At 35.7% G+C, this 12658-nt stretch overlaps 1 long non-coding RNA gene across 1 annotated transcript; it reads left to right on the top strand.

Annotated features, from left to right (window-relative positions):
* The first annotated feature begins 10420 nt into the window (after positions 1–10420).
* On the top strand, positions 10421–11902 carry LOC113301740. The gene is made up of 2 exons (XR_003336456.1): positions 10421–10635; positions 11741–11902. It is a non-coding gene; the product is annotated as an uncharacterized LOC113301740 (long non-coding RNA).
* Positions 11903–12658: the final 756 nt, after the last annotated feature.

Below are 12658 nucleotides of genomic sequence, written 5' to 3' on the forward strand. Positions count from 1 at the left end.
CAGTAGTCATATGAGTAGTAGCGAGTCTCTGCATATGCAGATATACCTGATTGATAGCAAAAGATATTTGAGATATTGCAGACCACCAACAAAGTTAAGATTTGACCTCTGTTAGATTGTCAAGATAATCTCAATCATCGGTGTTTTTGACTCCTATGATTCGGGACTCGAGTCTACACCAGTTCCAAGTTGAATCGTACCGGTTCAGTCTAAATATTCATCTCTCCCATTTTTAGGTTTTTTTCCCCGTTTTCCACAAATGGTTCCCAACACACGATCTCCATCTCCTAAGATAAGGCAGTGAACCATTAAACTGTATGTTGCTTCTTGATTTATATTAAGCATATTATCTTCCATATGAAAAAGAGAGGGTACCAAGTACACAGGGAACCTTTTCGTTCATGAACTTGTACGGAAAAATTTGTTACGATTAATAAGTATAGATCAACATAAAAGATCCTTATTCCTGATTGTAAAACAAGTTCCTTAGATGATCTCCAAAATCAATATCCAAGAACGACCTAGTATGTACCCCAACCGATTAACAACAACAACAAGTCTTGTAATCTACACGAATTCACAATAACAAGTCTTGTAGGTTTTTTAATACAGTTTGAGCTTAAAAACTGTTTAGGTTGTTTAACGTACTATTTCTGATATTTCTATTATAAAGATAAACAATATAATGCGAAAAAGAAATAACACAAGACACCAATTTTTTTGCTATATGAGGAAACTATAATCTTCTAGAAAAACCTCGGACCTAGTACATTTTGAACGCTACAATTCATTAAGACTTTATAAACACTATCCTAGTATCATACTTCGGATTGGAAAGGTATCCAGAAAGTAGAGTCACAGCTAGTATGAGATAGGTATTCCTATCTTACCTAATACCCGCTACTAAAAGTTGCACAATAGGCTACAGGGTCTAACTCCAGATCTACGAATACGAGCCTTCAAGAAGTCAGTAACCCTTACTTAACAGCAAGGCTTATACTTAGCAGCTCAAATAAAGTACACATAAGTACGCCCACGTAAGTAAACAAGGTTAACCAGATCAGCTTCTTGTATAGTTGATACCAAATCGGACCTCCGAGTCATTCGGCTTCAGTTGTGCTCCTTACGTCTTTGGATGCAATGTGATCCTACATACTTGACTCCCATAGCTGACGCACTTTACAACCCTATGAGTTGCTTCAGCCAAAGTGAAGACTTTTGACTATCCAACCTCTAACAGATAGCCTTTGATTTCCCTCAGAAAGATATTCAATTAAGGTAATGGATATCTGTTTGCTTACGAGAGATATTCAAAGTAAAGAAGATACCAATAAAACCTCAACAATAATGATAATTTACTCTCCCCAAAAGGTTATAGAGATGTCTAATTGATTCTACCTCACAAGATCAATCAAACATATATGAAAATTGTGCAATTACCAAATCTGAGACGAAGAGTACTTTGTAATTTCTATCAATCTTATTGCATACTCGATAATTATTGAATTTTCGTATATCATAAGAGACATACCTTTAAAATTCATAAGAATTACGATGATCAAGATAAGATTTCGGACCTGAAGAACTACCAGGTAAAAGATAGTCCGATTAGAATTAATGAATCATTTAGTGAAGACTTCAAAAGTCGTAGCCTAATACAATTTTCCACAAGGAAACCTAGGTCTTTAAAGGACGACTCTAGCAGCAATTAGGACTTAGAAGTGGCATAATTGAGATTCTAGTTTGTATAGAGACCTATATCTATAATGATGAACAATGATCGGTAGCTTACAATCAAAGATGAGTTTGAGAACTATTTTTCATGTTTATGAATTAATTTGACCATAAGTAAGATTAACTTCTCAATATACATTGATCATGCAAGTATATGAGAAGTTTACCTTGACTGTTCGACCGCATATTTGTTTTCCATGAATCATCAAGCTATCATGGAGTTCAATAGCTCTCAAATACAAAATCATTTTGTGAACTGTCCAAAACCGTTTGTGAACTAATTGTCGTCTCGGAGTTCTAAAACTTTTCATATCCATAAGTTCTCGAATTGTCCAAATCAGTTCGTATACTTAAGTAATAAAAAGTGTCCAACAACCACTTAAAATAAATCAGCTAGCGTACTGATCAAATCAGTCCATTTACTTGAGGATTTAAAAGTATTCAAGAACATATCAAAATCAACCAGTTCACAAACTAAATAAATCAGGTCACGTACGTGAGTTAATAGGAGAACAATCCATCAAGTTTATTACTTATAAGATCCAAGATTATATACTGTCGAAATCAGTTCGTGTACATAAAAATAACTTGAGCAATATGATAAGTACTTTTGACGTAATTACGATATGTCGAAAAATAAATTTCTCTCAACCTATTGTGCGGATATGTTCTTCATTGCTTGAATTTATAATTCGAGATTTACCAAGTACTAGCTTCAACTCGAAATTTTTATTCACAATATTTATCAAATACTAAATTCATATGACATTATCTCAGTAGATAAAATGGTAGAAATATTGAGTAAGTAGGATAATCAGTCTTTACGTACCTTTGTTGATGGAGTTCTCGTAGATGTCTTTATTGTTCTTCAGTGTTCAAGGTCGATTGGTGAATTCTAATATTGAAGCACCATTTTTTATTCCTAGCCCGAGACCGACCTTAGTTTACTATAAATCAAGATATAGTTTTGATCAACTAAATTTAATAACAATCTTGACATACCAAAACTTATGAGTTTGACCGACGATTCTCTAACATCATTTATTACTAACACCCTTACTAAACCTCAAATCCTTTTGGCAGTAGTCAAATGAGTGGTAGTGGAACAAAACATATTTGAGATATTTCATGTTAGAGCATTGCTCGGTTGAACTCACAAGTGTAGCTATATCAAGCTTGTTGTCAAATTTAATTGTCAAAACTATATCTTTGTTTCTAGTCTACAATTAGTTAAGTATAGATCTAGGATAAAGGTAGTTGAGAAATGAACCAGTCATCAATAAAAGGTAAGTGAAGACCGAACCACCTATTTCTCAAGTTATATTCACCTTTCTGTCCTTGAGACGATTGTCGTATAAATAATTAGACTAGCTTGCATAGACAAGAATTTCGAGTCGAAAAATAATTATTTGGTTTACAAATTTCTCGAAATATAATGACTACGCTTAATGAACATTTGTTCATACTTGATCAAATTTCGGTGGAGAACAATTTATAGGTTGGAACCAAATCATGATTCAAGTTTATCATTCGAATATAGCCTGGAACAATGATATGTGTCACTGATGTTACTCGGGAATGTTTCGAATTGATTTAGAGACAGTGTTATCAGTCTTACAAACTGAGAGAACTGTTATATGTCTGAATCTGTATTACATGTACTTCTAAACAAATGATGACATTCTTAGTTCAAGGAAACATAAGAGATTGTTGAAAATCAAGGCAATCAACAAGAAATTATTTTTAAGAGTGAACGATAAAAAAACATTACATCAAGTAAAGTACTGGAGCAAGGCTCAACAGTTTTATGGTCATTATTTCGTAAAGGACAAAAAATATAAAATATAACAACAACTACTTTCTCAAGACACAAAGGCTTCTTGAGAATTATGAGAATCCTTCCACATTACAAGAAGGATGCTACATTGAGCAGTAATGTTGTATTTTGATGAGATTTTTGCTCATCAAGAATATTGCCTTCTTCTCTCTTTCCTTCTTGAAGATTTTCAGAAAAATCACTAGGATTAGTTGAAAGAGATTTAACTGAAGGGGAACAAGGAATACCTGAACCTGTCGCTTTCCTTGCCTTTTGATACTCCGTTTGAGTCTGTTTATGCCGATCTTGAGATCTGAGACTCGATTATTGATATGAATGAAATCTGGAGCAGACACCTCGGGTTCACTGTCTTCTTTAGAAGGAGATAAGGAATTTAACTTTTCTTTCTTACTCCTATGCCTTTTTCTCTTTTCAGAGTAATTTAGAGAGTCATTTGTCCACCTGACATTCTTCCTTCTACAATTGTAGGCATTATTTGTCTCAAAATCATAATCTAGAAATGACTCATCACAGCATTTCTCTTGATTGCAGACACTGCCCTTTACTCCAATATGAGAGACATGTTTAATTACTTCTTTAGATATCCATACAAGAATGTTGTGAAGTTTCACATTCCTCAGTCGAAAAAGACATCTTCGTTCAAGATACTATTTATTTCCGCAATAATAACAGTTAAAGGATTTGTTTTTGACTTTTCTCATGCGAGTTAAATTAGAAGGAGTACAATCCTTGTTTCCAAAACCGTCGTCTGCTGGTAAGGTTTTTTCAGGTGAAGAGTTGGCATTAGCTTGAACAAAATTGATCTTATCATTACTTGGAACGTCTATTACCTTATAGCCCAGACCACGTGTATCACAATGTTCTTTACATGCTCCAAGCATAGAAGATAATTTTGTAGAGCTAGCACTGAATCTTTTCAGATTCTCCTCCAGTGATTTTACCTTATTAAGGGCAGCAGCGAGATGGGACTCCAAAGATTTTTCTCTGGCGAGGAGACTGAGTTCTCTGTCATTAGATTTTTTTTGTTGAGAGTCATATCTTGCTTCAGATTCCGCAAGTCTTTCTTTCAACACAAATATATTTCGAAGGAAATTATCACATTTGGACCTTTTTGAGCGTAAGTCTTCTTCTCGATCTTTAACGGTAGATTGTAAAATTTTATATCCACAATCATAACCTTTAAAGAGTTTTCTCATCTTTCTGTTTTCTTGACAGAGAGGTGCCAAATATTTTCCCAAGCAATCTGTTGACTTCTTTTCTTTCAAGGCACGGTAAATGAGCTTGATATATTGAGAGACTTCCTCACCAATAGTTTGTCCTTCTTCTGAATCAATCACCTCTGAAAGATCATCCAACTGGTCATCAAGACATTTTTCCCAGTTGAAGGCAGATTCAGACACAGAGGTAGGTTCATTAGGCTTCTTAGATGTCTCAGGATTTTGAAACATCTCATAGGAACTCTGATTTGGTGTTGCGTTATCAGAGATATTACTGCCGTCCATAGAGTCAGATCGCTACAAACACAGACTTATAAGGTATTTAAACGTGTTTGCCTTCTCTCGTACCAATTGAAAAAGCGGGGGTCTAACAACCGCACCCAATATTTCGCTCAGCAATCTGTATAGACTAACTCCAATATACTTTTAAGAGAATCAACAAGACAGTCAGACTCAATCTTAATAAAAAGTATATCAAGGAGTTATATCTCAATTTCTCGATTCAATACTTACTCAAGAAAATAGAAATCTGCGAGTCTAATTGAAAACAAGAGAAGTTAACTTGAGCGGTACCAAAGACCAGTGTTCAAGTATCAATCAATTTCAATCAACAACCAAAGATTGGATTTAACAATTGATCGATTCAACGCACAGCCTGTGATATTTTAATTATATAACAAAATATAATGCGGAAAAGAAATAACACAGACACCTGAAGTTTTGTTAACTAGGAAACCGCAAATGCTGAAAAACCTCGGAACCTAGTCCAGATTGAACACACACTGTATTAAACCGCTACAGACACTAGCCTACTACAAACTAACTTCGGTCTGGACTGTAGTTGAAACCAAATCAATCTCACACTGATACAACGTACATTTGCGCTCCTTACGTATCTAATCCCATCAGGATACTACGCACTTGATTCCCTTAGCTGATCTCACCCACAACTAAGAGTTGCTACGACCCAAAGTCGAAGACTTTAATAAACAAATTTGTATCACACTGAAAAGTCTACAGGAATAGATAAATCTGTCTCCCACAGAAATACCTACAAGTTTTGTTCCGTCTTTTTATAAATCAAGGTGAACAGGAACCAATCGATAACCCGGACTTATATTCCCGAAGAAAAACCTAGAATATCAATAACCTCACAATAATCTAAAACGTATGATGGCGAAACTAGATATTTCGAAATCACAAACGATGAGACCAAGGTGTTTGTGACTACATTTCTATCTTGACTATCGGAGAAATTAATCTCAAGCCAATCTTATGATTGTACTCAAATACGATAGAAACAACAAGATCAGATCACACAACTACAGAGAAAATAGTTGGGTCTGGATTCACAATGCCAATGAAGTCTTCAAGTCGTTAACCTACAGGGTCTCGATAGAAACCTAAGTTTAAAGGAGAATCGACTATAGCTTATACAACTAGTATCACACAGGAGGTATGGGATTAGGTTTCCCAGTTACTAGAGTTCTCCTTTATATAGTCTTTAAATGGGTTTGCAATCAATGGTACCTTGGTAAAAAAGCATTCAATATGCACCGTTAGATGAAAAACTGATTAGATTCAAGCTAATATCTTTCAACCGTTAGATCGAATCTTAGCTTTTTATACACACATGAAATGTAACTTCATTTAGGTTTGAGGTAACGGTACCTAAACGTGTACAAGTCGTTGGTTCAACAGTAGTTAACCATAGGTTATCCATATGAGCACTTTCATATCAACCTTATTCTTCTTTACCACAACTAGTTCAAATGACTCAAATAAACTAGTTAGAGAGTTTTTCAATTGCTTAGATCTCATAGAAGTATACAAGACACAATCGAAACAAAAACAGTTTTGATTCAATCGAATCGATTCATGAACATTATATCCACGGTTTGCAAAGATTGCATTCCTTAAAATATAAATGTCATAGTTCACGAATTAAACTATTTTCAGAAAATAACCTACTTAAGTACGCATACTGGTACACGGACTTAAGTACCCGAATTAAGTTTGTTTTCAGTTCACAAACTCCAGCAGAAATTCATGGGATGTGAACTTCCCACAACATGCGTACTGGTACGCGGACTTTAGTTCTGGTTATCTTGAGCAGCAAAGTATGCATACTTTGGTTCAAGGATATTGGACTTACACACATATGAGTTGTCTCACAATGTTTATATCCAACCATGGTTATGTATTCTAACCTCTCATTTCAATCATTGAAACATTCTTAGAGAACGTTATATAGTTGTTGTTCACAAACTATTTTTCGTCAAATCGATTTTCAAATGATTGAAACTAATATGACTTTCATCACTAGTAAAGATGAACTTGGCCAAAGAGAAAGCTTACCAACACATATTTCGATAAATAGATAAGCAAGATAAACTCAGCTAGAAATAGTACATGTGTATAATCATAGTCTTTTTAGCAATACGACTTTTGTCTCAAGATAGGAGATAAAGTATACTTTTGAGTGATAGATAAGTTCAGGTCTCCACATACCTTTTTGTCGATGAAGTTCCACCAGTTCCTTGAGTAGTTCTTCGTCTTTGCATGATGAACACCGTGGATTCTAGCGCTCAACTACACTTTCTATCCTAGTCCGAGACTTAGCTATTAGTAGACTAGAAATCAAGGCTTATAGTTTTGGCAACTAAACTTGACAAACAAGTTGAGATAGCAACGCTTACGAGTTCGACCGAGCAGTGCTCTAACAACCTCCCCCTTTGTGAATTTTAGTGACAAAACTATCAATACATATCGAATACAAAATAAATAAACTTTGAAGCTTCTCTTCCACATGAATGATCTTCTTGGTTCTTCAACATTACTCGAAATCTTCGTCACTTCCAAGTACTCCAATGATTCCAAAGGTTGTAAGTTTAGCATCATCGTTATTGAAAATCCGTAGCCATAACAATGAGAAAATAAATGCTCTCAATCATTGTTACACAGTGTCATAGTATTATTACACAACATCAAAGTTCAATTTTATCACAACTTCGACAACAGTACTATGGTGATATGTATCACTCCCCCTTAGTCAATAATCCATCTCACATGAAAACCACTCCCCCGTTACATAATGATCTGAAAACCATATGTATTTGTATTGTGAACTACAGATTAATTCTCCCCATTTTTGTCAATAAAATTGGCAAAGGTACGAAAACTAGTGGGATCCTAATGAAATTTCCATAGATACACTTCATGACCAAATGAAAGTACATATCAACTTTTTAGATGAAATATATCATATAGCCGAAGCTAAGTGCATTCATCAAGGAGTTTATAAATATACAAGATAACCCCTATAATATTTCACATCCGCACTCCCCTCAAAGATTTGGCAATTAAGCACAAGTTCAATTAAGAACTCTCCCCCATAATATGTCATTCCCGAAAGAACAACAAGAGCGACCTTCCTTTCACAAGAAAAGAAGGATTTCTTTGGACAACACAAATCACATAAGAATATGAATTTGTATCCAAAATACTCAATTAAATTAACCACAAGACATCCCATGATTAATTTAATCGGAAATGCTTAACATAAGCAAACTTAAGGAGCCGCACAGTACATACATAAGAAATATGGATCCAGGAAGATCAATACTGTGGAATAGACAAGGATTCATTCTATTGTTGATGGTGGATTTTCAGTAAGGGGTAAAATCGAAAAATCATGATACTGCATATTTCTGCCCCGGCTTCAGGAACGCATGCGACGATTCGTTTTTACGATCCGTGAACCGTTTCACGATATCTGATCGAGTACCTCTCAAATCCACGATGAATATAATTCTCGAAAGGCCTCCTACTTGTTGAGCGTTCGATGCTACACATTTCATTGTGCCTCTCTATGTAGAAGAAAGATTGTGCGGTCCTCCATACATAATTGTTTATTGAGAGGGAAAAAAGCCTTTAGGACTTCAGCGACACTCACTGTTCCCTGACTACATAGAGAGACTTGCCTCTACATAGAAGAATGATTGGGCGGTTCTCCGTATGATTGAGAGCTTAGACGTCGGTGACACTCATTGTTCCCTGACTATGTAGAGAGCCGTGTGTAGATTCAGGCGGTTCTCCATACATAATTGTTGAGAGGTCAAAACACCTTCAGGACGTCGGCAACACTCGATGTTCCCTGACTATGCACCTTTCGGGACGAATATGACGCTTAACTGGATAATATCCCATCTGCAATAGATTAATTCTACCGTGACATTCACCACTGAATTCCTAGAAGATAATCTATTTAATCTCATTACTCCGATTTCATGGTCGAATCCATGGATGATCTCATGGAATGGTAATAGATAATCTTATTACTCTGATTCTGTAGTCGAATCCACGATCTTATGGGATGGTAATGCTCATTTTATTATTCTGAATCCATGGTCGAACCACGGCTGATCCTATGGATTGATAATAAATAACTACTCACCTTCATTACTCAGTTTCATGAATTATTCTCCACTGAATTTCATAAATTAGTAATAAATACTTAACAACCGGGCATCTGGACCGTCACTGAGTAAGCCCCAAGAAATGGTGCAAGTGTGCTCGACATTGATGCACGACCGAGCACCCGAATGCACGAACAAGCATTCGAAAATATGGACAAATGAGGAATCCTACAAAAAACAGAAAAGAGAAAATAATAAAGAGGCGCCCAGGGACCAGGCCCACCGGTCGGTCGGCCATGCCCTAGCCGTGTCCGGTCCCCATGCCTCTTCCATTATTTTTCCTTATTTTATTATTTTCATGAAACTCCTTCATTCTAGGAACTTTCCTTATTTGAGGAAAATTCACGGTTTCTCCATATTTTCATGGTTTCATGAGAAATAATAATATAAAATACGAAAAGGTGTCGGGGGACCGGGAAACCTAGCCAGAAGGCCATGCCCTGGCCGGTGGCCGATCCCACACTTGTAGTCCCTTGTCTTTTCATAACTATTATTTCCCTAATCTCATGAAACTCCTCTGTTTCAACAAAATTCATGGTTTCTCCATAATTTCACGGTTTCACGAGGGAATAATAATATAAAATAGGAAAAGATATTGCGGGACCGGGCTACCTGTCCGGCTGGCTATGCCCTAGCCGTGTGTAAGGACCCTCAAGCTCGTCAACGCTATTAGACTAGTCAAGGCACGTCTTAGTTGTTAATAACCCGATTGATTTAACACGAACGTTAATTAATAGAAATTAATATAACCACGATCTAGGTACGAATTTAGCATCAATGAATAGATCTCGAAAAGTTATACGGAATGGACTACTTGAAACACATCAATCGGATACCGGAAGAGAAAGATATCACGCGTGGAGAATCGGAGTCAAAATTGTCAAACCGCCATTGACCGTTGCAGTTGACCTTTTCTTTGGCTTGAATTCTGTTGACCGAACCTCTCATTATTAAATGGCTATCCCTAAACATATCTCTGATCATTGATACCTTATAATATCTAATTAGTAGCTTTTATATATAAATTAATAAGTAACCACTTATTAGTTAGATATTATAATCTTATGCATGTTAGTTGACACCTGGGCTATGTAGTGTTAGACCAAGAGATAAGTTTAGAAGTTTGCTTTAAAGGAAATTGATTGATTGATAAGAAGAAGTTAGGCGTTAAATGTTTTTCACGACTATAAGAAATATAAAGATGAAGAGTAAGTTTGGGAGAGAGATGAGAGTTTGAGAATTATTAGTGGAGTAGTAATTCATAGTGGTGGGATAAACACGAAATTGATGGAATATTAATTAGTCGGAGATGATGGTGTTGCAAAATGAAATGAGTTCAAGAGTTAGCAGGTGTATGTGATTTCTGGAGGTAATAAATCATCAACCTTAATATTAATTAGTGGATTATTATGCTAATTGGATTAGTTAGAACGTTATCTATACATATTTTTGAATTGAAGCGGAACTCTGGATGTTATGTAATTGAGTCATGTATTCGTATTGGATGCCATGTTGTTAGTTAACTCGTTAGTGATCTTCTAGAGAGGTTCAGAGGTAGAATTTGGTATATATCAGTGGTAGGAGTTGGTGAATCATTTTGGGATGATAAGACTTTAAGTGTCACCATGTAGGCAAACAGAACGGTTTCTTCTAAGCTTAGGGTAATCAAGAGAATTAGATCGACTGAATTGCTAGGGGAGAAACAGGGTAATATCCAGAATAATATACGTGCTTAGCTCATTAATTAGCCAGACGGCCAGATAGAACAAACAGATAGGATATATCGAATTGGATAATTTTGTGCCATTATTGTTGTGTGAATCCTCTAGCTAAATATCTTAGAATTTATGTGTGGTTTACGGTAATTTAACAACGATCGATTCAAAAAATGATCATGTGGAAAAAGGATCTTGAGGTATGCGTGACTTTTCATCAAAAGAAGTGGGAATATTTTTAACTCTTTTAAAACCATTGTTGTTGTTTTTTACAAAAATTTATGTTTAACAAACTAAGGCATTGTCAGTTTGTGCGTTTCATGCATTGTTTAGTTTGTATTATGTTTGTTCTGTTGATTCTTTGAATCTTTCCATGAATTGGAAAGGACCTGTAATGTTTTGTTGTCAATATGAATTGTTATGGGAAATGAGAATTTCCACGTGTGGTATATAGGATACGCTCCTTCATTTATATCTACATGAATTCATTTTTTATGCTTATTAGGTGTGGAACAACCCGACATCAATATAGCTATGTAGGTGTGTAAAAACCCGGCATCACTAATATATATTGTTTGAAGAAGGAGTTTGTCCATATACATTGTTCGTGCATTTTCAGTGACTTAGTCACTTTGACGTTTGGGAAAACATGAATTGTTTTCCAAATCTTGCTCATGATTTCCTTAAAGTTAAATGTTATTCCTGTTGGGCACCCCTTTTAGGGATGATGTGCTCACCCATTCCCACTTTCAATTTCAGAGACAGATCAGAGTTGCGCAGCTAGTCAGTTTGTTAGATTACTGCGGCTATGTTTGTTATGTTGCATATTATATTTGTAAACCAAATGGCTAATGTATATGTATTATTTGAGAGAAGTTCTTGTATATATATTTCTGAGCGGGGGTTAAGTTTTGTAGCAGATTTCTTAATTGCTTGTTTAAGTAAATGATTTAGATTTTTGTGCCTCTTATTTAGTTAATCTCTTGGATTAGTCAGCTGCTAGCTTAGGGGGCGCTACACCGTGGCCGGTCCCACACCTTACAATCCTCAATCTTTCATAATTATTATTTCCCTCATCTAATGAAACTCCTCAGTTTGAGCAAAAATCATGGTTTCTTCATATTTTCCCAAATATTGCTCAAATCATGAAAAAGCCAAAAAGTCAAATGGTCACATGACCGACTAGGCTATTCACGAAAAATATTAAAATATAATTATTTTATTATTCTCAAAAATTGATGAAACGAGCAAAGTTCTACTTGGCTCATTCGAGAAAAATCAAGAATTTCAGTCAAAGATCAAACTCTTCTGAAAATTCAACATATTGCTCAAACACACACTAGAAAATACCGAAACTATCAGGAATGGGATACGAACATTATGGTGACACGGGCATGCTCCCTGACCGGCAAAGGAAGGCTTTAAGGCTTGCAACGAGACGGTCCCACACGTTTTCATAATTTTGACCTAATTTGCGCAATCGCTCATACTAGGTCCAAACTCTTTTCAACCAACCTGGAGTTTGCTCAAACGACCATCAGCTGATCCCACGACCATCAAGAGCCGGTATCATGCCCTCTTGGTCGGTCCCTCACTTTTCCATAATTATGTTTTATCACCTAATGCTCAATCGAGCACTATTTCAATAAATGATGAAACCGACTTTTAATCATCATT

This window comes from Papaver somniferum, chromosome 8 (genome assembly GCF_003573695.1).
Source record: "Papaver somniferum cultivar HN1 chromosome 8, ASM357369v1, whole genome shotgun sequence".
NCBI lineage: Eukaryota > Viridiplantae > Streptophyta > Magnoliopsida > Ranunculales > Papaveraceae > Papaver > Papaver somniferum.